This window comes from Polistes dominula, unplaced genomic scaffold, assembly GCF_049000335.1.
Source record: "Polistes dominula isolate Pdom_NZ unplaced genomic scaffold, Pdom_raw_medaka contig_12, whole genome shotgun sequence".
NCBI classification, from domain to species: Eukaryota; Metazoa; Arthropoda; class Insecta; order Hymenoptera; family Vespidae; genus Polistes; species Polistes dominula.
The window spans coordinates 3,557,451-3,584,608 of NW_028301116.1; the positions used below are offsets into that span (position 1 = coordinate 3,557,451).

The window sequence follows — 27,158 nt, forward strand, 5'->3', positions numbered from 1 at the left end:
GTACAATAGTGAATTATTGTCAAACGTTTTTTTGTAAATAAAATAATAAATTATTAAGAACGAGATGTTTCATTTGCAATTTGTTAAAAAATTAGAAAAAATATAAAAGGTGTATTATTATTTTAGAATAATAATTTAATTTATTATCATATATCATATTATAATATTATTCTTTGTTTTATCATTTACATCACACAAACACACACATACACACACAACCATAAAGTTCGTATATTTAAAACAAAAATTATGGTAAGAATTTCTAATTTGTTTTTATTTTTTTTTTTTTATAGAAAATTGACGTCAATGAAAAAAAAATGATTAGATATTATATTCATTGTCAGTGATCAAATCATCGGATTAATTTACGGATAAATAATAGACAGTTAGACACGTATAAAATTTTTGATTTGCAGCTCGTCAGATCAAAGAGAATGAGAAGATTGAAAGACAGAAAGAGAGAGAGAGAGAGAGAGAGAGAGAGAGAGAGAGAGAGAGTAGTACAGGTTTAATTACCATCACTTCCGGCTGGATGTCTTACGAATCCGATTAACCAACGCCCAAGCATTATTCCCACGTCGTTCATAGTCGATCCCTGCTTAACGATGACGAGAAAAGACTCGATGTTCATTCCCCTCTATCTATCTTCTCTTTCTCACACACAGTGTTTCTTTCGTTTAACAATCGGCAGCCTACGCTAAGCAACGTCAGAAGGAAGAAACGAATGAACGAATGAACGAATGAACGAACGAACATACTTACTGACCTTTTTTTTATTTCTTTTTTCCAGCTAGCGGCGACGAGCTGTGTAATTAGCGGTGCATAATAATTGAGGTGTGCTCGTGCCCGAGCGCACGTTCGGGAGAAGAACGAGAGCGTAAAAAGACGAAGTAGGAAAAAAGGGTACGACAAGGTGGCAAGGTTGAGTATTAGTATAAGGACGAGTAGGAGTAGGAGAACGTTTGTAAAAGAAAAAAACTGAAATGAAGAAAAGAGTAGCCCTTACGAAGAAGAAGAAGAAGAAGAAAAAAATAAAATGACCAACTAAGTAAAAGAAATAAAATATGAAAAAAAAAAGGAAAGAAGAAGACTTTCTTCAGAAACAATGTAAAGCGCGTGTAAAGCGTTGTAAATACGAAAAAGGGGTGGGCAAGCGGGCGTGACTGCGTTAAGTTGAGTTAAGTCGAGGTTAACTCCCTTAATTACTCAGATTTAATCAGACTCCGGTGTGTGTACATAATACACAACGTGTGATGGGAGTATGAGTAGCTTGCGAGGGAGGAAGAGGAAGAAGAATTACAAGAAGAATAAAAAGAACAAGAAGAGGAAGAAGAAGATAAAGAGGGGGAAATTGAAGGAGGAATTGCTCGAGATGGCTCTACTCTTTGAGTTTCATATTGCCACACGCATACACACATACTACATTCTCTACATACGTAGATATGTTTCTAGGTATACCTACATTTCTCTCTCTCTCTCTCTCTCTCTTTCTCTTTCTCTTTCTCTTTCTCTTTCTCTTTCTTTTGCGAATACGATGATCTCCACACGTTCGTATGGGTTCATGGCATAGAGAAGTGGAAGGACTTGGTTGCCTGCCTGCCTGCCTGCTTGCTTGCTTGCCTGACTGCTTGCTTGCTTGCTTGCTCACTCGCTCGCTTGCTTACTTAACGAAGATTAATTGCGCTTAAACCAACCGCGCACACGGCCTCGCTACACCGACTCGCCCATCCCTCTCTTTCTCTTTCTCTTTCTCTCTCTCATTCTCATTCTCATTCTCGTAGACTCTTTCCTTCTCCTTTTCTTTTTCTCTTCATTCTGTCTCTCTCTCTCTCTCTCTCGTGTGCTAGCACCATCGAGGCACATTCTCACGTGGCACCACATGACCCCCACGAAATCTTAGACGCGATCGAAAGACCAAGTCGACCATAGAGATTTAATTATTTTCACTCTTTCGTATCCCTGCCCCCCCTCCATCTTCCTTCTTCTTCTTCTTCTTAAGTTGCTAATTATCGGATTTACTTCTCTTTACCTTTCTCTTCCCCCCCACCCATCCTTCAACTCATGTTCAATTCAGTCTTTTTACCTTCATTTGTTAATTGATAAATATGTTGTATTATTTTCGAAAGGTTATATGCAAATCCCATAATTTTGTTTACTTTCTTTAACAATAAGATAAATCACGGTGAAGATGAATTTTTTTCAATGATTGGCAACGTGTATTTCATTTCGGGTCTATGAACTCAAACGCAATACGCTTTGATTTTCTCTTACTCTTTATTTTTCCCTTTTGTTTGTTTCTTTGTGTTGGACTATTTCGAGACGACGTGTAACGGTTCGTTCGATTAAATAAGTGGATAATCGGATCCCTGAAAAAGGGAACAGCGTGAAAAGAGAAAAACAGTTTGGTCTATCGATGAAGATTAATGGCGGCTGATTTATATGCCGTGATTCATTGACTCTAATTATTGCCGAATGGACAACTTACAACCATTACCACCATCACTATTATATGGTTACTCTGTTGATGACCTTATGGTGTGACTTTTATTCTTAAACGTTTGTAGTAATAAAATCGTTGATTTGAAAAATGACAATAATTTACTCATATAAATATATATTTATGAATATATTCAAAATTATTAATCGTCTGAATTGAAAATCATGAAAAAGTATCGATCAATTATTACGTGCCTCTCTCTCTCTCTTTTTTTGATATAATAATAAGAAAGATTGAAAAGACACGAAACATAGAAATCGATCGTTCCTGAGTGGATATTTGCCAATGTTCGAGACGAAAATAGATTGAAAGTAAGAACTTGACGCCTGCCGAATGTCATAAATATCGCTAAAATTAGTGCATATACGAGCAGACCAGTATATTCGTTGAGATTCGGTTCGTTTCGTTTAGCATTTAACATTACTCGCGATCTGCATTCCCCTTCTTCTTCATCTTCATCTTCCAAGAAAAAAAAAATATTTTTTCATCTTCATCTTCGTATTTTGCTCTCTTGAAAAAATATCGGAGGGGAAAAACATAGTGAATGCTGTGCATTGTCATAATCGCGATTATCGGCGAAGCGTATAAATACTAAAAGACGATTGGAAAATGAAAGATAACGACAAAAAAAAATATAAATAAAAATAGAAATAGAGAGAGAGAGAGAGAGAGAGAGAGAGAGAGAGAGAGAGAGAGAAGACTGTAAAGGTGCGACGTAGCGTTTTCGTGATAACAATCGCAAAGAGTGGTGGTGGAGGAAGAGGAGGAGGTTGAGATCGCGAGAGGAATAAGAAGAACGAGCAAAAGGAGGTGGAGGAGTGAAAAGGGCACCGGCCGACCTCGGGTGGCCCTTTTGTTGTATATAAAATATTATTTCGCTGGGGCAGGGCATTCATTCGGTAGGATAGCTGCTTCTTCTTCTTTTTTATTTTTTTATCTTCTTTTCCTTGAAAGGTGAACTCAAAGATGATTAAGGAGAAAGAGAGAGAGAAAGAGAGAAATAATACTAGTAGCTTACTCTCTCTCTTTCTTTCTCTATGATAATTATCAAGAAAGGAAAAATTTTTCTGAAAGCAACGCACCTTCTTCGACTCGAGACAAAAGTCGAAGAAGAAGAGGAAGAAGAAGAAAAGGGGAGGGAGTTGAAAAGAGGGTGGAAAAGGAGGAGGACCCCTTCGTTCGACCGACTTTCTTTCGTCTTTCTTTCTTATATTCATTTCCTTTCTTTTTTCTTTTCTACCCCACTCCACCCTGCTTTTTCCACCGTTACTTCCTTCCTAGTCCTACGTACCTTCTTTTTATATTATCGTTATTATTATCGCGAAGAAGATTTAGAGATCTCGAAAGAGGCTCCTTCGAAGGAGAACTCTCTTTTTTTTTTTTCCTTTTTCAACCCCCAAACTTCACCCTCAAGCTTACATCCAACCACTACCATCATCAGCACTAGCAGTAGCACCACCAACCTTTCCCTTTCACTTCCCTAGTCGGCTTTATTTATGAAGGCCATTAATTACCAACGAATTATCAAACGTCAGAAGGAACGAAGACGAACCGAAATTCTTTCAAACTTGGATCCTAATCTTTTATCTTTTATTTTATACCTCTTTTATTTTTTTATTTTTTACTTTTTATTTTTTATTTTCCATTATATTTCATCATAGAGGCGGTAATTAAAGGAGTATTGAAATAAATGAAGAAATCTTTTTTTTTTTTTTTTTTTTTTTTAAGGGAAACCAAAGTATAAACAATATCAAATTTATCATTAAAGATACTTTCTTTTTTGTCATAATAATCTTATTAATTTACAATAACGTTAATTAAATAGTTTTATTGGATCGTTAAAATTCTTTTGCGACTGATTCAAATAAAATGAAATATAATGCTATTGGTGTCGATTAAGAAAAAATTATTAAAGTCAATCTACAGTATTTTTTTATTTTTTTTATTTTTTTAAATGGGAATAACTTTGTCGTTGTTGTTTTAAAGAGAGGGGTGGGATTTAAAGGCACAGCTGGTATTCTCTGGTTGACTTTTAAGTTAATAAAAACAAAAGAGAGAGATAATTATACGATGGCTAATTGCTTCAACATCTCGACTAGCCGCGAGACATAACGAAATAATCTCGATATCCCTTCCTTCTTTCCCTTTTTTTTTTATTATTATTTTTTTTTAAATATTTTTTTTGTTCTTGCTCTTGATCCTTTTCTCTTCGTCACGTTTCTAAACCACTCAGAGCATTCTTAATTCGAATCAACCCCCTCGCCTAGGTTTATCTTTATCTTTTTTCTTGCACTACACTACTTCAATCCTCCACCTCCTCCTCCTTCACCTCGTCGTCCTCCTCCTCCTCTTATTCTTTCCTTTACGCCGACGAAATTAATTAGGCGAACTTCCTGTCCCGAGGAAAGAGCTTTTAAAACCGCACGACCGCCTGTACTTGCGGTCTCTTCTCTTCTCTTCTTTTCAATTTTTTATCTTTCTTTTTTACTTTCTTTATAATATATATATATATATAACTCTCTCTTTATCTCTTCTTTCTCTCTTTCTTATGGTTATGAAAGAATTCAAGCGTGGATGGCCATCGAAATCGTGAACGACGAATGAACGAACGGGTCCTCCTCTTCTTTCCTAATTTTGTATAATCTTTCTCAATGACTCTCGGTCATTGTCGTCGATAATTCCACCAAGGGCCCTTAAACGAGCGAAAGCCCTTTGTTCCACTGTTTCCTGTCTTACGGAATACATTACTTCTCCTTTTTTTTTATTTTTTTTATTTTCCTTTCTTTTTTTTATTTTTCTTTCTTTTACCAACAATGTTTGAAGATTTTAAATATCAAATTTCGATGATGAATTATAAATGAAATTATTTCGCATGAAAAATATTGGATGTAATCTAATTGCTTTAAGTATAATATTTTACTGTATTTTTTTATTTTTATTTTTCTCTCTACTTCTTAGCAACAAATTTTTAACGAAGCCAGAAAAAAAGGATTTTAAATTTAATAAAACAAATTTGTTAAAATTACGTAAATAGGAAATAAATATATATATTAAATTAAAATAAAAATAATAATTTAATAATAATTAAATAAAAATAAAAATATAATATAATAATGTATTTAAATTATATACACACATGTAATTTATTATTATTTAAATTAAATAAATTCCAATAAAAATTTATTTGCATTTTTTGATTTGTAATTTATTTACCAACGGTATCAAGCGTGAATTTTATACCGTTTCGTAACTTCCAGTATTATAATATACATCGGTAAAATACGTAGACTCTTTAAAAAAATAAAATATAAGAAAAGAACAGATAAAAAAAAAGAGAAGAGAAGAGAAGAGAAGAAGTCTCTGGACACGCTCGAAACCGCCGGAGGAGGATGGTTTCACGTGCAGAAATGCGAGGAGCCGTGAGCAATTTCGCGAGAAACGATTCTCCCTCTTTTCTTTATTCTCCTCTTGCTTAAGAAAAGAATGAACGAAAGAAAGAAAGAGTGAATAAGAGAGAGAAAGATAGTCCGGACGTATACTATATTCGACGCCAGGTATTATAATCACAGGGTTGTACGTTGCGAAGAGAGAACTTTTCGGTGGAAAGGCCAAGCGTTGAGGTTGCTGTGGTTATAACGAACAAGATGAAGAAGAAGATGATAAAGAACAAGAATAAGAAGAGGAAGAAGAGTTGTACAAGATTTTCGAAGCAAGGACGAAAGTTCGAGTAACGTTTTGATGAGAAGAGAAAACTAAAAAAAAAAAAAAAAAATAAAGAAAAAAAAGAAGGAAAAGGGGTAAGTTGGGTTGAGGGGAAAAGATGAGGCAGCCCTTAGGGCGATTATTTCGCGAGGCGATAATTAGGCACGGTCAGTCGTCCTCGAGTTTTAAACCGAGCTCAAAAAATAACGAGGAAATAATTGCTACAAAGAAAGAGAGAGAGAGAGAGAGAGAAAAAGAGAGAGAGAGAAGAAGAGTTTTCAACGAAAGTGTCGGTGGGACCAGTGTTTTTAAAAAGACGAACCGTTTATAAAAGTGGAAAAAGGGTAGATGAGGTGAGGCAGGGAGGGTGGTTAAAAGGAAGAGCAAGGAAAGAAAAAAATGAGGTTGGTGGTATAGGAAAGATGGAAAGGTAAATCACACGACAATTTTTTTTTTCTTCTTTTTTTTATACGACGTTGTAAAGGTGACGATGGAAACTCTGAACTGAGAGAGAAAGGAAAAGAAAACAAAAAAAAAACATAGTGGACGAGAAAGAAGAATAAGAAGTAGAAGAAGAAGTTAATTAAGTAATAAAAAGTCAGGGGTTTTTTTCCCCAAGGGTCGACGAGCTTTGCACTGGGTTCTAAGACACAACCCCGATAGTCAAGGGTAAAATTAAAATAAACATCCCCTAAATGAGTCGCCGCAGCATCCACCAGAGAGAGCCCCGTTTAACCAGGGAGCCGTTAATTAATTCCTGTGAAACCGAGAGGAACAAAAGCACCACCACCACCACCACGACTTGGAAGTGAGTTCCTTTCTTTTTCTTTTCTATTCTCTTCTCTTTTCTTGTCTTTACTCTTCTTCTCTGATATCAACGAGGATCATGGAAGAGCATTAAACACCGCGGAACCCAGCCACCGTCTGACTCTTTAATTAGCCACCCCTAAAGCGTTCGCTTGCCGACAAGCAGTGTCAAGGGTCCGTGCGGAGTGAGCAACAGGTGAGATGTAAAGCAAGGGTTATCCTTGCTTTTCAAGAGAAAGAGAGAGAGAGAAAGAGAAGGCAAACAGAGAAGGGTGAATATTTGGATTGTCGAATATTTCTTTTTAATTGTAACATCAAGTGGTTGTAATTGTGCCTTTAATTTCTCACGCTCAACACTCTGTGATATATTATAATACATCTCAAATTAATAAAATAATACTTTAACAAGGCAAATATTGTATATAAATAATAAAATAGAAAATAAAACAATAGGATAATTAGTTTAAATCTATTAACAATCATTTTAACCTATAAAATACAAATACATCTATATCTAATTAATTAATTAGAAATGTAATTTAATCGAAAGTAAAAAATAACAACAACAAAATGTAACACCAACTAATCACTGGTTGGTGGATGATTTCAACTCAACACGCTTCTGTGTCTAACGTATAAAGGGATGAAGAAGATCCCTTGAAAAGTGTCAATGTTATCACAGTGTCAAGGGTAATTAAGACCTGTTGATCGTTCTCAGTCGAGATTCCAAGAAAGCAGAAGGAGGAGTAGGAACAAGAAGAAGAGGGAGGAGGAGGTGGGGTAAAATCGTTTGTAGAGCGGGGGTGTCGGCTCATTCGTCTAAGGAAAAAGGGGGAAGGGTTGTGAGGTGATGAATATTCCAAGCTTAAAATCCGTTACCGCGAAGCTCAGAAAAAGGGAGTAAAAGGGGTTCGAAGCTAATGAAAGGTACATTATGACCGTTGAAGGCGCTTTCCATTGCTGTAAAGTCGACCTAAGAGAGAAAGAGAAAGAGGGTGGAAGTTTGAGGGATGGATTAAGAGAGAGGGTGGAAGGTAGGTAGGTACGGGCTGAGGAGAAACAACCTTAGCCAAGTTGCCATGTTATAAATGCGATAATTTGCGTGGGAGGGCGACAACGTTGCTTTCTACGAACGACGACGACGACGACGACGAGGACAAGGACGACGACTAAACCCTCAGCCATTTAATTACGCTTAAAACATGCATTAAATATTGTCGGAGGGTGGAAACGTTTCTAAAAGGGTTGAACCCTTAAGCTCGTTAAGCTCACACAGATTTTCCCTTCTCTTGTTTTCTGTCGTCGTTACAACAGCTCTTTTCTCTTTCATGGTTTTGTCAATCTGTTAAATGACACAACACACACACACACACACACACACACACACATATATATATATATATATATATATATATATATATATATATCCACACACACAAAATACTTTGATTTATCTATTTTTGTCAGTTTCATAAATTTGGTCAATCTGTTATACGAATTTAGACACATTCACACACACACATACACACACACTCGATGAAACAACAAGCAATTATTAAAGATAATTTAGAAAATTCTGATTTATATACAAAGATGAAACGCGCTGGCGTGTAATATGGTCGATGTTGCTTCCTTCGTAGAGAAGTAGGAAGGCGACGAGGATGTTGACATTGACGATATGATAGCCTTGATGAGCGTGGTAAAGAGAGAACGTAGTCGTACATACATAGGTATATTATACTATATGTATATATATGTGTATACAATATATATATGTACATACTAACTACATCTATGCTGGGACCGGGTACGTATCATTTTTAAACGCCGGAAATGTGTTATTAGCGGCTACCGTGCGCGCGAGCATACGGTCAATTGTCCTGATTTGGGAACCTCTGATCCGGACCCTCTTCCTGACAACTACGAATTAATACCACGTTGCGTTTCCGCGTACAACTATTTATCTATTTATTTATCTATCTCATTTACTCTTATGTTCTCACAATACAAATGACACATAAGATGATTGGTCCTTTGTAAATACTTTTTGTTAATTGATTTATATTTTCATTTTCTTTTAATTTGCGTTCAAATAAAATTGTTAAACGATCGTATTAAATTAAATTTTATTTTACTAACGCGCAAATAGGTAAAAAGGATAGACAGATAGATATCGTTCTACCGTGATCGTGTTTAATGAGATCAACGGATTTCCCGTCCGGCTTGTAATTCAAAGAGCGAAGCCACTTTACGGTAGTTCCTAACGAAGCCACCAGCCACCCTGATTTGGTTTGGTCTGGCACGAAGTATAAACTCTCATTCTCTCTCTTTCTCTCTTTATTTTTCTTTTTTTTTTTATTCTTTATCTCTCTGTCTTCGTGTTAATTTTAATCGGCTGAGTAAAACGCTTTTACCGTGAAATTAGACCAGGGTTTGTTTCGAATACTACGATGAGTAAAAAAGAAGAATAAGAATAAGAAAAAAGGGAAAAAAGAAAACGGAAAGAGGAGTAGAAAACGATCGTAAAACGTTCTCGCGTCGTCTTGGTTATCTACTTCTTTTTCTATTTTTTCTTCTTCTTCTTCGTCTTTGTCGTCTTCGTGTCGCTCGAATCCATTGGGAACTCCGAGCACGATCAAATGAATCAACAGAGACAATTAATAGCCAGCGAGGGCCTTCAGAAAGCCGTACGACATCGTCCAACCCCCCCATCAACCACCCACCTTACCCCTTCGTACGTTGCCTACCCGTAACGACTACTACTACTACCACTATTATTACTACTACTACTATTACTAGTATTACGTGTAGATGAACAACAAATCTATTTGTCTGTCCTGAGAACACACATAGTCCAAAGACTCCAGAACACGCGTGCTTTGCTATGTCGTATCTCACTGATTCTTTTATCAACCTCGAGTGATGTTTTTTTTTCTTTTTCTTCGCTCGCTTTTTAATCGCACTTTAATTGATTTCATCCTTTTAAATTAATTTCACAAATAAAATATGCATCATTACTCTATTTTATTAATCAATCGTTTGTACAAATATATTAAGAATATTTTAATATTTTTAGGAATATTTTTCTTCTTCTTAGTATTATTAATATCAATTAACCCTTTGGCTACATTTAACGTATCAATACGTCATGCATTTGTTTGGGAAAAAAACTCGCATGACGTTTTGATACGTCATTGAAACTGAGACGAGATTTAACTCTACTTCATTTTGGTTTATTTCAAAGTAATGTGAGTAATTTTTATATTATTATAATTAATTATTATAATAATATAAAAATAATTTTCAAATAAATATGTACTCAAAGGGTTAAAGAAACATGAACTATTTTTTGTTATTGTTTTTTTCTATGAATATGTTATTACACATGAGTGTTAGGAAAAAAAAAAAAAACAAAAAGAGCTGACGAGCAATGTGAATTTTCTTTTTCTTGCAACTCGAGTGGAAAGAGTATGAACAGTGAAGCGCGCGCCAAAGTCGAAGGTCTGACCCTGACCTACCTCTCTTTATGACGTCAGCGATGTGTGCTCTATGAGAAAGAGAGAAATAGAGAGAGAGAGAGAGAGAACGTACGAGAGATAGAGAAAAAGAAAGAGAAAGATAGGAGAAAGCGAGCGGAATCGATGCGCGTATATGCGTCTGGATAGCAACGTCTCTCTCTCTCTATCTCTCACTCTCTTTTTATCTCTATTTCTCTCTCTTTTTCTCTTTAGGAATCCTTTTTCTTCTATACAACTCGAAGTTGTTACGAGATCGATGTACTCTCGAAAGGTGAAAGCAATTCTTCCTTTTGTTCTCTGTTTCACTGGTAAGCATACAAAAATTAATAAATATAAATTAATGAATAAATTAATTAATAATTTAATAAATAATTTAAATAATTAATTACAAAAAAAAGGAATATGCAAGATCGTTAGGAAAGTTCGTACAGAATTTTTGGTTTACTCTTGTCATTTCTTTAATGATAAAATTTTAATACAATTTCGATGACTGTAAAATAAATTAATTGGAAAGACAAAAAAATTAATTTGAATAATTTTTTAATTTGTATAATGGTCAAAAAGAATTCTTTACGATTTATCGGATATTATACAAAACATATAAGAATAATAAAATCGGTGCACGTATTTCATTTTTAGGCGACCTAATAAAAAATAAAAATAAATAAATAAATAATCATAAAAACAAAATATCTTTCATTCCTGGTTAAAATAATCTTTCTTAGATCTTTCGCATTATCACAAAAAAAAGTAATCTTTTTCTCGTCGTAAAACGAAGTCGATGACCAACAAACCCAAGCATCGACTTAGCGTATTATTTTCATTTAATATCTTTCTCCGATGTTACAAAGTTTCTCGTCTTTCCTTTTTTGAAAGATTGCCCCCCACCTACACGTATAAGAACGAGAAAGTGACTGAGAGAGAGAGAGAGAGAGAGAGAGAGAGAGAGAGAGAGAGAGGGATAAAACAAAAACAAGAAAAATTACGAACAAATAAGAAGAAGTAGTATAAAAAAAAAAAAGAAGAAAAAAGAAGTAAGGAGTAAAGATAAACTCTGAGGAATTAATTAGGACCAGGTAATCAAGAAGAGACACCGCGTTTGGACCTCGAAAGGTGAGGATGGTCAAAGTAAAGACGAAGAAGATACAAAAAGAAGAAAATGAAGAGAAATAAGAGAAGGAATAGGAGGAGGAGGAGGAAAAGGGCAAAAAGGTGCGAAGGAAGAACCCACGTATAAATATTCACTTCTGTTCAACACCATTCGAACGACCCGCTTATCCATGGATTGACCAGATTACAGTCTGGTCCAGCAGTCTTCTCTCTCTCTCTTTCTTTTTTATTTCTGAGTTGCATTCAAGCTGGAAATTCGAAATGCTTCGTTCGTCTTCTCTTAATCTTTCTTTTTCTCCTGTTCTTCTTCTTCTTCTCTTAACTTCTACTCGTTCTCACCTCTCTCTCTTTCTCTCTTTCTCTTTCTCTTTCTCTTTCTCTCGTATTTGAGAGCAAGCAATACAGGTCCGGATCTCGGACCGTGAGTAACGGCTATTCCGAGAAGTTGTTTCAGATAGAGGGCTAATTTGTTCGCGTGGTCGACCTCTCTCTTCCCTTCCTTTCTCATCCTTCTTTCTTTTGCCTTTCCTCCCTTTCCCTTCAGCCCTTTTTCCTCTCCTTCTAAGCTGGACCCGCTAAAGATACGAGAACACCGCTAAAGATACGACACCGTTTCAAATGCGAGAAGAAGAGGAAGGAACAGGACACGCTGAACTCACACATTTGCTTTTTTGACTATACGTGTATGCGTTCTTTTTACCTACTTGATTGATTTACCTGCTTGATTATTGTATTATTATTATTATTATTATTATTATTATTATTATTATTATTATTATTATTATTATTATTATTATTTTTACCTTTCGTTAAGAGAAACAATGTTGGTATTCTTCCGTGTACGAATTAATTGACGATGTTGGATTAATCGATACATTTTTGTTGTTTTTAAATATCTACTATATTTTGTAAAGGTTGTCGTCAACATTGGATTGGCTAATTTGTATTTTAATGTTATATGAACAAATTAATATATGATCTTTCGATGTAGTTGTTAAAAAAAAAAATTTAATTTGAAGTTATATCGTTTGATTACAATTTTTATGAAAATTGTTCTTACATTTGTACATCAATGGAATTTGATTTGACGACAATTTGAATCAATCGATGATATAACTAATTTTGATCTTAATTATTTAAATGATATTTAAAATAATTAAAAATTCGATCATTTTAAAACAAATACAAGATTAAACAAACACACATAACAGATATTAAAATAAATCTAATATTTTCCTTCTACGATCAAATCTTAAACACACGTTTCATATTTGATAAAGTTTGTGAAGTTTGAATTTGTGGAATTTCGATATCCCGTTCGAATCGAAATTTTCGAGGTAAAATTCGAAGACTAAAGGAAGACGAAGAACTCTTCAATCTCTCTTTTTCTCTCTCTTTCTCTTTCCTATCTCACTCTCTTATTCCTTAATGCGCTTCGAATATGCTCGGAATGCCCGGACCCTAGCTCGTTTTGCGCCGCTCCTGGCTGCGCGCATATAATAACGGCGTATCTGTTCCCAGGTTCTCGTAGAAAAGAGGCAACGGGTCTTGATAACAGGGGGTTGGATAACAGGGAGAAATGGGGAGAAAGGGGGATGGATGGGGTGAGTATCGCATGAGTTATTAAGATTCCGGCGCGCATGCTCGCGGTTCTTTCATCGATTCATAAGAATATCCTCTCTGCTGCTGCTTTGCCGTCTCTGCCACCCCTTCTACAAACCCTCTTACACCCCCTTCCCCCTCCTTCATTCTCCTTACTAGCTCTCGACCACCTCCTACCCTTCCTTTCCCGATCTTTCAGGGACGTATCATCATTCAGGTATCAACCTCAAATCATTTTCAATTTTTCCTATTTCAAAACTACTTTCAAAACAACAAGAATTATTTAAAAATTAAACAAATGTATATAAATTACGTTAAAATATTAAACGATGAGAATTTTTGGTTTTTATTTCATTTCTTTTTCTTTAATAATTTCAGAGAGAGAGCAAAGGGATTTCGAGTCGATGAACTGGACAGGACTATAAATCAAAGATATTAATAGGAAAATTGAAATAGCGAAGAAAGCTTAGATCGATACGATCCTTCTTAATCTCACCCTATCCAGCAGACACAGATACACAAACACACACAACACACAAGTCTGACGTATGTTGGCAATTACGCGTGCCAGCCCGTTACTTAGCGCGTATATCAGCTCGTGTGCTAGCCATAATTTTTTTCTTACGGCCCTGCAGTGCAAAACGAAGAAGCATATACACACATACGTATATAGATACAAGCATACAACATACAATAAGTAAGAAAGAGAGAGAGAGAGAGAGAGAGAGAGAGAAGTATACTAAAGTGTACACACACATACTACACTTGTTCTATCCTTGGAAAAACGGAAGAAGCGTGCGCGCATTTACGGAAGGATCTCGAAGAGAAAAAAAGAAGAGAAAGAGAAAGAAAAAGAAGAAAAGGATGAGGTCGTGGGGGGGGGAGGGGAAGGAGTAGAAAATAAGGAGGAGCCAGGAACCGCTTGATCTATGCGTTTAATTAACCATAGAGACGCTGCCGCTACCAACTCTTACGCGTTCTCAACGTTGGACCCGTTGCTGTTGGTTAAGAGGGTAAGAGAAAACCAAAGGAGGACGTTGAAGGAGCTACTACTACTACTATAGTAAAAAAAAAAGTATAAAAGAAGAAGAATATAGAAGTGAAAGAAAGAAAGTAAGGAATAAGACGAGCTGTGGACGAAGATTTTCACCATAGTCCGTGAAATTAACCCTTGAACACAAAAAAAAAATTTATAATGTGTCTCCGTAAAAAAAGTATAACTAACATCTTTCTATAGTTTCTTAATTTCAAACAACAACAATAATGATAATAAGCAGGAAAATAATTATAATATTATAATTAGTAATATTATTATTCAAGGTAAAAATGAATATGTCTTATGAAGTTATTATTAATTAACGAATAGAAACGAGTATTTAGTTACGAGTTATTAATTACGACATTTTATTGTTTTTATTATATTTTCTATAGTATTCTCTCTCTTTCTTTGTATCTTTTTGTTTTTTTGGTTTTTCTTTTTATCATGTGCGCTTCATTGCACTTCGCATAGATTCCATCATCTCCTCCCTCACTCTTTCTCTTACTCTTTCTCTCTTGTACGTTAGCATCAAAGGTAATGAGCCGTTTGCTTGGAATTATTAATGAAGGATATCGTCTCTCGTGGATTTCTCTAATCGTTGGTATAAATTTACAAGTGACTAATCGATAGTGATCATAACGAACTACGACGTTAGCATTTATTATCTTGTCTTCTTTTTATTTTCTTTCATTCTCTCTTTCTCTCTTTTTCTATCTTATATCCTTGATATCTTTTACCATTAGACGCTCGAGAAATAAAAAAGAAACTAATTATAAGAATAAAGATAAATAATTGATCTTATCTTATCGATGTCTTATTTGAAAACGATTATTATTTATAAAAAAAAAAATTAAATTTAAGCATTAGTGAACGATTACAATATAGTTTTTTTTTTTTTAAACAAAATATGAAAACAGAATTTTGACAGTTTTTTGAAGGAGGGGAAAAACAGGTGTTTCGTGGATTTCACGACACATTCGTGTTCGCAAATTATCTTAATAATGCTAGTGGAGTGATACAAAATAATTGGACGGAGAGGTTCAGATGGTGGAAAGCGAAAAATAAAAAATAAAAATAAAAATAAAAAAAAAAAGAGAAAAAAACAGAAAGAAAGATGAACGAGAGAAAAAGATAAAAGGAAAAAAGAAGCAGATTTTCGATCGGAAGACACACGAAAGCGATGGAACGAGTATAACCAAAAGAGAAAGAGGAGACAACAAGATAGAAAAGAACCGCGAGAGAGTCGATTCGGGCGTGACGGAGCTCGCCGAGGTAATTATGATAATTACCGGAATTCGTGGTGCGCAATTAGGCCAACGAAGCGACAGAAACGCGTTCCGATTTGTTCTTCTTTCTTTTTCTCTTTCACAAATACACATACACACATATTTATGTATATATACAGACACGCACAAAAATACACGCACGAGGAGGTTACAGGTACATAACACAACAAACCAACCCAACCAACTCGCGTCCTCGACTCAACGCACGTTTCGAGTTTCCGCCTCGCCTTTTTTCTGTTATAGAAATTAACGGTGGTCCCCCTAATTACAGAAGACGACCCAAGAGAAAGAGGAAAAGAGAAAGAGAAAAGAAAAAAAAATAAGAGAGAGAGAGAGAGAACACGCGGGAGGAGGTTGCGTGCGGCCGTCGTTGTGCTCCTGTCGCAGCTGAGCAGGTTTACCTGTCGAGAGAATAAAAGGAAGGAGAGTTGGAGTTGAAGAAAGAAAGAGAGAGAAAGATATAGAGTGTGTGTATGTGTAAAAGAGTGAAAGAGAAAGAAAGAAAGAAAGAAAGAAAGAAAGAAAGAATGAGAGACAGGTACGCGTGTTCACGTGGCACGGTACACGGTGTAAACAGGTATATGGTGGTTACCTACTACGTTAGTATGCTATCCTATAGAGAGCAGGAAGTGTCTCGTAATAAAAGAGTGACTTCCGTCGGTGAAACAATATGCGACTCTGGATTACAACAAGTTATCTATCTCTCTCTAACTCATTCGAATGTTACGATACAACGTTGGTTTGTTGGCAACGATAGTCGCAAATATGCGACTGTATGTTCCTTATGTACACACGTATTATATTATATGTATAATACATATATATATATGTTCTCTTAGTTGACGTTTCACGTGCTACCAAGCTCGTTATGTGTTACCTGTTCTTTGCTAATTTCACAGTCAGTACTCTCCTAACGCACTATTCTAGTTTTCCTATTACTTTATACGTCGTTTTTATAATTATTATTATTTTTATTATTATTATTATTAAGTTCGATGAATTTTGTCAATTTTATCTTCTTTTTTTATATAAAATAAATATATAGATAGATATATATGTATGGTTAAGAAAATTAAATAAAATATTATCTATATCTAAATTTTCATATATTTTTATATATTTATTATTATTATTATTATTATTATTATTATTATTATTATTATTATTATTATTATTATTATTATTATTATTATTATTACATTCGACGAATCTTTTTAATTTTATCTTTTTCTTTTCGTTATAAAATAAATATCGTAGATAGATAAGTATTATTTGAGAAAATTAAATAAAATATTATCTATATCTACATTTTTATATATAAGTACACATAAGATAAGTTGAAAAAATAATGAAATAAAAATGATATCAATTAACACTAGAACGTAATTTAATATACCTAAAGCAATCTTAATAGTAGCTGAACATTTTCGATGCGAGAAATCAATGTTAGCATTTACCGAACGATATATTATGTAGTAGACGTACATAGTTGCAAGGGATTGAAAAAATAAAAAAAGGGCCGATGTAAACGTAAGCGAGTCTCGCTCGACGTAATGGAGAGTTACATGGGCGACAAGGGACGGCAAGTTCGAGTTCTTCGTGATGGTGGTGTGTTGTTTGCGTTCGTAGTTGGCAGAAAGAGGGTGGATGGTGAACAAAAAGAAAGAAAAAAGAAAAAAGAAGAATAAGAAGAAGAAGTAGCAGCAAGAGAAGAAAATATACGCTTTGGTGCAAACGCGTTGCCAGCGTGTTTCCATTAATCCAAATCGCGAAATAAAATCATCGCGTGGAATGTCCATTAGTGATTCCATGTGAGAAAAGTAAGAAAGAAAGAGAAGAAGAAGAAGAAGAAGAAGAGAGAGATAGAATAAGTCGTTAGTGAATACTTTGCTTTGCTTATTCCATCTCTTTGTCACTCTTTTACTTGCAAGCATCTGTCGTTTTATAGAAATCAAGCTTCACCGAGGAAAATCGAGTAGTATAGCGAGGACAAGTTGAAATCGTTTTTCCTAGTTGTGTTAATACGACTACGAGGACGGGACCGACTAGGAAGAAGAAACTATCGCAAAAAAAGCAAAAACCTAGCTAGTACCATATTCGTTCTTTATCTTTTAGTTCTTCTATCTTTCTTTCTCTTAAAAGAAATAATACGAGAGAGAACAACAACAACAAAAAAAATCTGGCAAATTCGTGACGGTAAATCGACAATGCGGTAAATCATACGTATAAGTAGCGACACAAACTTGAAAACGAATTTTTACATGAAAACTTTAAGTTTACGTTTTCATCTATACATTTTATTTATTATCTCATTTTAGAATTTTCTTGTAAACTTATTTTTATTAGCTTGTTGTACTACATGTGTATAAGAGAAAAAGAGAGAGAGAGAGAAGTGGGGATATGACGGTTGGTAGGAGGAAGAGAAGGGGGTGGAGAAGGAGAAGATAATAAAAAAATTTTATTGACTTTTTTATCCGAATCAATCTGACACGGTAAATCAAGGTGATTCGAAGCGGTTAATTTGCAACGACAATAAGACGATAAATGGTCCATTAATTTATTTCTTTCTTTCTTTCTTTCTGCTGATTTCTTCTTCTTCTTCTTCTTCTTCTTCTTTTAAAAGTTAGAAAAAAAATTAAATAAAAATGTGGGAGGAGGGAGGGAAAGGTCAACGATATCAAAGAAAAAGAAACGCGAGTGGATCTTTTAAAGGAATCTTCACTGCTGCTAGTACTCTCGCTAGCTAAAACAACGTCTTATTAAGTTTACCATTGATCAATGCGATTATCAAACGTTGCCACGAACTTTTTTAATCCGATCGGAAAAGAATCCCTCCACCCCCAGTCTCATCCCCTTCATTTTCACCTATACCATCATCTTTCTCTTCTATTTTCTTATCTCTTATTCGGTGCCATCGATAAAATCTACGATACTTACGAACTATTCTTACGCGTTCGAATAGAAAATAACAACAAGAAAAAATACAAATGATCTTTGGTAAAGCCTGCTGCTTTTTCGTATAAGAGAAATCAGGAAAGCAAAGAATAAAAAAAGTAGGATTGATTTCGATTAACCTAACGATTCTTTCTATCGAAGTAAGGTATATACATTACCGAATTTGCTATTACTTAAGTTAATTAGAAAAAAGTATTTTCCTATATGGCTATACTATCTATGCTAATTTCATTTCTAATTTAATCTAACGAATTACGATTAAAGTCAAAGCGATTTAACCTGTCTAACATTTTCTTTCTCTATCTCTTTCAACGTACATACATACGTGCATACATACACATGCACATATGTGCACAACATATAGTTTAAATTTATACAAATAATTTCATTTCTAATTTGATCTAACGAGTGGCCTAAAGTCAAAACGATTTAACCTATTGAATATTTTCTACAAACGTCACACACATACACACGTATGCACGCATGCACGTATGTACAATACAAGAAAGAAGGTTTGTATATATGTATAAATAAATAAATGTTTAGTAAAAGAGGAGGATTTATGATTTTACGAAAATGCTACGTCACGTGTGTGCAGTTGCTCGCGCGCGTGCGTGCGTTCATGTTAGCGCGTGCGCTCGCGGGAGCGCATGCACGCACTCACGCACTTGCGCGTGTGCAACAAGCAAATCGCTTAATCCAAACGCAAAGGAGTGGAACGCATTGTGGAGTTTCGAGCGGAGGTGCGTGGAATGGACGTTCCGGTTTATCAGCGCATACGGCATGTCGCGGCGTGTTTCCATTAATTCGCGTTGCGAAGTAACCTCTCTCTCTCTCTCTTTCTCTCTCACTCTTTCTATCTATCTATCTGACTATCTATCTGTCTATCTCTCTCTTGCTTTCGTTGCCATTGGAATGCTCGGCGAAGTCGTTAGGCGGTAAAAGGCAGCTTGAAGCCAGCCTAATTTGCTCCTACGTCGCGATTACGCGCGTCTTCGAAGAAAATCTTCCATCTCTTTTCTTTTTTTTTTAACTTTTTAACCTCGAACCTTCTTTTGCTGGCAAAACGAAAGCTAACAAGAATAAATAGTAGCATTTCTTTCTTTCTCTTTTGTATCATAGATTAAATTAATGTACAATTCTGACGTGTGTGAGAATCAAGAAGTGAAAATTAGGACGAAAATTTTCTAAAATTATTGCCTACTCTTTAAATTATATATAGTATAGTGTTATATTATGTAAATGCGTTAATTATTGCATAATGATTAAATATATATTATTACGAATTTATTCTATGATTTAACGATAAAGTATATTATGAAGAATATTAATGATTGGATTTTTAATGTAAAAATAATGAATATATAATAACGTTACCAAAATATTTGTTGAATATTGATCGTCTCTCTGACACGATCAGAGTGTAACTAACTATTACGTATGTATTTATTTATGTATATGTCGCTAACGTAAGAGACGAACTTGAGATAGAAACTCGGAGGTCATATCCTCGGTCAACGATTTTATACAAGTATACATACATACGTTCCTCGATAGAATAACCCGTAAGCTTACACGTTATACGTTTTTTGATATATATCAATCTCGTTTTTTACATTTATGTTTTTTTAGAAATAAATATAACGAATGTATATGCGAGTATTTATGAAAGTGGCCTAATAAGTAATATAAAATGTAAAGAATTAATTTATGATTAATACATATGGATTAATTGATAAATTTCGAATCTAATTTAGAAACAATTTATTTTTTATTATAAAAAATAAAAAACATGAGAGAGTGAAGCTCACAACTTTTCAACCAAACCTTGTAATAATACAATTTGAATTTATAATTGACTAATTATTAATGAAATAATGGATGTGAATAATTTAAATAAAATTTTGATTAAGCTTAGCTCACTTTTATAATTACTGAAGCATAAATTCAAATTGCTATAGATTTATTGTATATATATAACAACGACCAAATGAATAAGATCGTTTCAAAATGATACAAATTATATCATTTGCCATTCTCGTATAAGCAATATGACGATTAGAAATTTATTCAATATATTTTCCTGTAACTATTTTGTAATAATAAATCATCGATCTCTTATAAAATACTTATCTACGGATAAGGTGAGAATTCGCGAATTTAGAAACACCAATAGAAAGAGAGATACCTGTTTTCTGATGTGTATATGTGTCGGTCGAGGCTTCTTGAGCCGGAACATTTCCATTAATTCGCGTTGCAAGACAAACTCGTGCACCATAGGAATGTCGTTCCGTCGACTCGTTAGATACACCACCGGGGAATTCGAAATAACGTGATTTGCTTGTTGTAATTCAATTACGAATCCTCGTGTTTCTTCTTACGGTGACTTTTGATTATTTTAGTCTTCTCGTCTACGATTACACCGCGTAACGATACAAATCCATGGATGTTGTTCTTAAATCAAAAGCGTGGGATGTATTATATACAGTACACCAACAATCATACTAACCACCCGTACGAGAAGGTAAATCTACCTATGCGTGACTGAAAGCCATCGAGTGATCGTTATCGAGATTGTCGACGCGTTTGACTTCGTTCTTTATTTCATCCCATTGGGAGAGATGGGGGTATACTTTAAAAGTACTTACCAATTTTTCCAAATAATTATTTCTATATTTTTCATCACAAGAAATATTAAAAATTTTCAATAAATAAATTCGTACGAATTGTTTGCCAGATTTTATATTTGCATTTAAATTTGCATTTGCATTTACATTTGCATTTGTTTTGTTTTGCGAGAAATAAGAGGTAATTATTTTATCACGGGAAAAGATTTTTCATTTTGCAATGATTTTTTTTTTTTAAATCGGATTCGTGCCATTGACCCGAGTCAAAGAGGAAACCTTGATAAAAAAAAATAAAATAAAATAAAAAGAAAAGGACGAACGTGAACTCGGCGAAGCATATCGTCCCATCTTCTCTTTCCTCTAGAGACTTTATCATCAAGTATATATATACGTGTGCATAAATATATAGCTTAATAAACGTGACAGAAATTTATATACGACTCGATGAGAAATGATACAGAAATTGAACGAATTTATAACGATTTCATCAATTTGATAATATTATAAATCATATACAAATTACAATTATTTATTTAATTTCAAACGTGTTGTATAAGGCTGTTATGCAAATAATATTAAAAAAAAAAAAAACAAAGTTAGGACAAATAAAATGATATGTTAAAATAAAATGAGAATACTCGTTAGAACAAAATTCTCTCAACGTTCATGGTACGCAACGCAAAGTACGCAAAAACAAATAAAATAAAATCCCCTAAGAAAAAGAAAATAAATGAGATAAAGAGAAAGAGACAGAGACAGGGATACCCGCAGAAGATCTTTCAACGTAAAGAGGAAAAGAAAAAGAAAAAAAAAGGAACGAGGAAAAACGAATGCCTCCGGAAGACGATAGATCTCAACGGGTTTATCAAATATTTTCCAGAGAACATAAGCGGGCGCGTGAACACGGATTCGTTTAATTCGAAGCGCGACCAGGTGGATCGGAAGAAGAAGAAGAAGAAGAAGAAGAGTTAACGTTGCGTTAACGTTAACATTAACATTAAAATTAACGTTTACGTTTAAGTTGCATTCGTATTAGTATACACACAAATACTCACTCACATCTATATTATTGTATATGTAAATGTAAAGTTTCGCTCATATAAAAGTTCGGTTCGGTTCGGCGTACGTTCCGCTTTATCAGCGCGTACCGGCATGCCGCGGCGTGTTTCCATTAATTCGCGTCGCGGGGCAAACTCGTGCCGTTGGAATGCCCGTTGAAGGGCTCGAGAAGGAGAGGAGAGGAGAGAAGTCGTTAGGCTGCGTGCCGTTCTGTTCCTTTCCGTTCTGTTCGCGTTCAAGTCCGGGCAACCGGTTTTCTCATCGGTGATTCGTCGTTAATTCGCCGGCAGAAAGAGTAAGTAATCGCACGCGCGTACCCAACGACCACCTCGGGTGTGTTACACGACTGCGTTTACACTAAGAAAGAAAGAAAGAGACAGGTTGTTGGGCCAGGGTTGCATTGCGTCAGGGTTACGGGGGAAGAGGAAGAAAGAAAGAGGAAACTAACTACAAGCTGAATTTACTCTATGTTTTTGTTGTACTTTTATACGTTTTTTTTTACAGATCATACTCCGATCTGTTTCTTCTTCCATACCTTTACACCTTTACATTGTAAATGGACCTTTTTCAATTAACAAGGGTTTGTTAGATCGGATACACGAATAATCCGGGAATTGTTTTATTTTTTTTTTTTTAGAAGTGGATGCATAAATTTGTTTTTTTATTCATGTGTATCAAACATATATATATATATGACAATTTATTGATTTTTTTGTCGGATAATACGCGCATATTTTTTAATTAACGTGGCTCGTTATTTATTTTTAAGTTAATTTTTTTATTTTATTTTTGTTACGTGTGTTACTCGAATGAATATTCATATGAAGAGTTGGATACACATTTGATTGTGGTGTATCAACATTTTTCAATCTTTATTTGACTCGTATATTTTAATTAACACGATTCATTACTTATTTTTTAATTATCTTTTAGGTGCATGCATTTCATGCATGATTCTGATTTTTTTTTAAGAGATAGGTGTATTAGTGTTGCATGATTCTGATTTTTTTTGAAGAGATAGGTGTATTAGTGCTATCATTTTTTCTTTTTTATGTGAATTACAGTGAAGTAATGAAGGAAGAAATTAAATAAAAAAAAGATGTGATATGATGTCTTAAATGTTGATTTTTCGAATAATATGTTCATGGTGATACAATAAATGAGGATACGATTATTATGGTAACACAGTTTCTTGAAATTATAATCTAGTTTCTTGTTAATATTTGTTAGTTTTATTATCGATGTGAGATATCAAATTTCTAATTTTGTATCTGTATATGTTCATTATCTCATGTTGAGAATTATCGCATCTACTTTTCTATATTACTCTTTATTAATCATTATCTTATATTACCTTATTTGAAAATATAAAACCAAAAAAATATGTTGAAATAATTTCTTTGTTAGATGTCCTAGTTGCATTATCATTATTATTATACGAATTAGAAAATTTAGTTGAAAATTACTTTCTTACAATCGGTTATAATATAAGATTACGTTATCTAAGATTAAGTTTCTAATGTCGTTACGTTAAAAAAATGTTTTTTAAGAGAATAAATATAACCGAACACGAGCTTAATCGAAAAGCAAAGTTCATACTTATCAAAGATTATTGTCAATAAGGATAGAGAGAAAGTGTTTAGTTTACCTATGAATCACTCACCAAATAGGTTCGCCAGCATAGAACCGGAGACTCCGTCTAAAATAGAAAGAAAAAAGAAAATATGTTAGAATTACGAGCTATAGATTGGATAAGATCGATGATTACGACTTGAAGATCTCACTTCATATCTCTTTTCCATTTTTTTTTATTTTTTTTTTTTTATCTCCTCTTTTCTCTTCCTTTTTCTTTTCTCTTTTCTTCTCTTCTCTTCGACGTAGGCGATAAGCAAACACACGCTCATTATTTCGCTCTTGAATTTTACGATGAGGTCCAGCTCGTGTAAACGGGTGTTCACACTTTGCGTTACGTGTAAACGTTGAAAGTATCGACAGACGACGAGTTCTCCAAATGGTATTTTATGTATTAGTGTATGTGTGTGTGTGTGTATTAGTGTTCGGTGATGTTTAAGCACAGACACATAAATTTAAATACTAATCAACCGTATATACATAAGTACAAACATGCATATCCTATGAAAATATATTCACATGTGAGTGTAAATGAAACACGTGTATATATAAGAATTCCATACACACGCATACACATAGAAAAAACAGACAGACAGACAGATAGATAGATACACATGTGTATATATATATATATATATATATATATATATGTATGATTGTATAGATTTAAAGAGAATGTTGAGAGAGAGAGACTCACATTACATACACTCACGCACGTAGTTATGTTACGCCTAGCCGTATCATTATATTTTACTTTACCCAACGCGAAAAGCCCCGGGGATAATTTGCGCGAACGAGCCGTAATTATTTAAAGGGTGTGCATAGGTAAAAAGGGTGGTGGTGGTCAAAAGAGAGAGAAAGAAAGAGGTGTGGGGTGGGTGGCGGCTTTAGATGGTTACCGCGTTACTTCGCTAGCTTGTAAGTAAGTATTTATCGATTCGCCGCGTCGTCTCCGACGCCACGTCGACCTTTTTTCGATGTTGTTTTTACCCCTCTTTCATCCTCTTTCCTACATTATGAATCTTCTTACTATCATTCAATCAATTCCAATCTTACGATGATACTTGTACAAATTTTATTTTACATACTACTTATCCCTTATCGTGAGAAATGAAATTTGCATGAATCTCATTCGTAATAATATCGAAGATTATTATTTAAAAAAAAAGGAAAGACGAGGGTTTTATTCTGTTAACCCATTACTCACTAATGGCATTTTTTTGGGATGCATTTTCAAATGTTTTTTTTTAATAACTGCAATATTCGTTAAAATTATGAGATCGTACCCTTCGTGCTTTATGAAACTATTTTATTTTAAATTAAAAATAATTCATATAAAAATTAATTTTCATATTTAAATAATACAAAAAAAAACAATTGCTGCAAAAATATTTCATATTTGGTTAATATGAATATCATTGTATAGTTAATTTAATTTTTTATTTTTAATTTTCGTATTGTGACGGATAATGGGTTAAATTGATAATGCGTATAAAACATTCCCCATCTTCCCCCCCCCCCCTATACAACAATTTTGGAAACGATAAGTTCGCGTAAAACAGGTGCCCAACGAGTTACTAGAAACCGTGAACACGTGAATTGTACTACTAGCTCCTAAAGAGAAGAAATAGAAGAGATCTAGAAGCAAAATAAAAAAAAGAAAGAAGAGAAAAGGGCTAACGTATTGTTGTAGTGGTTACGTCTGTGCGTGCATTTAACCTCGTGCACACATTACGTAGCACACACACATACATACACATACATATTATACATACGTAAGTATAAGTTGAGACTGGACTTCGAGACGGTTCGAAGAAGGTAAATGTGAGTCTGTGTATGTGTGTGTGTGTGTGAGAAAGATAGAGAGGGTGGAAACGGCTCGAAGCAGCTCGTGGGGTGATTATGAGCGAGTAAGTGCCGCCGTCCAGTTTTTACCCTCTTCCAACCAACAACCCTCGCACACCCTCTACCACTCTCTCTCCTCCACCCTCCCCCTTCCCGGTAACCCCTTTTGCCCCTACTGACCGGCCGTTTCTTTCCCGCAGCGACTACCCTCCTTCTCCACCCCCTCATTCCTCCTCCCTCTACCAACCCTCTTCATCCTTCTACGACGCCACTCTTACCACCCTCGACTCGACTAAACCCCCAACGGATCAATACGTTAAAACATTGCCACGTCGAGCCACCGTCGTGTAAAACACGAAAGAAATCCGCCGGGGTGTTTTCCCTTTAACCGCTAACGCAAAGAAAAAGAGAGAAATAGAGAAAGAGAGAAAGAGAGAAAAATAGAGGGAGAGGGAGGGTACAATGTTTTTTCTGACATTCTTATCTTAACCAATATTGGTTTTTAGAAAAAATAAAATTTTCCAGGTATCTGTTAGGAACATTTTTGAAATAATCGTCATTTATAATATTTACCATTTTAATTTATAATTAGATATGAGTTTAAACTTTGTTAGATTAACGTTGTTTAAAATACGTGTATTTTCAATATGATCGGATGTATAACTAAGATATAGAACATATCTGTCTTATTTGATAATTTAAAAAATAAAGATGATAATATAGACTTTCTTTTTTATCGATGATTATCGAATCTATCGATGATAAGAAAAATTAACAGACTGGTAGGAGGGAAGGGCCAAATGTGTACAAATCCTATAAGAATGTTCATCTTAAAAAAAATAAGAATAAAAAGAAAAACACACTCCATTTCATTTTCATTTTTCTTGTTTACTTTTCCTCTCTCTCTTACTCTTGTAAGAGTTAAAAAGTGAGTTCTTTGCCCTTCGAAGTAGAACGGATTCAGCACAACTCACATACACACACTCTTTCTCTCTCTCTCTCTCTCTCTCTCTCTCTCTCTCTCTATCAGTAGACCTTCGAAGGGCACGAAAGACGAATGAACGAAGGAACGAACGAACGAACGGACGTCCGTGGCCTACCGCAACCCACGTAAGACACCGATCAAATCCCCCAACCTCCCTCCCACCCCCATCTAACTTTCTCTTTCTCTCCTTTTACCTTCATACCATAGAAAAAAAGAGGAAAACGAGAACACGCGTTTCCGAACTACGACGACAACGACGACGTATGTTCGACGTGCCGTTTCCCGTCTAAAAGGAATCGATATATCGATCGTCTTCGACGTACGGTACGAACGAACGAACGAACGGCTGGCTGCCTGCTGGCATGGTCGACGACCACGCGGAAAAATAAGAGGGAAAAAGACAGAAAAAGAACAAAAATAGATAGAAAAAGAAAATGTGATAGAAAGAGAGAGAGAGAGAGAGAAAAGCTCTGAGGCCCGCGGCAGCACTACTC

At 34.7% G+C, this 27,158-nt stretch overlaps 1 protein-coding gene across 1 annotated transcript in view; it reads right to left on the reverse strand.

The window, feature by feature from the left end:
• Window positions 1–27,158, reverse strand: part of zfh2 (Zn finger homeodomain 2) — a 251,745-nt gene that overhangs the window by 172,988 nt on the left and 51,599 nt on the right. The window contains 1 exon segment of the mRNA XM_089176948.1: window positions 23,851–23,901. The gene's annotated coding sequence lies outside the window, so the exon portion shown is untranslated.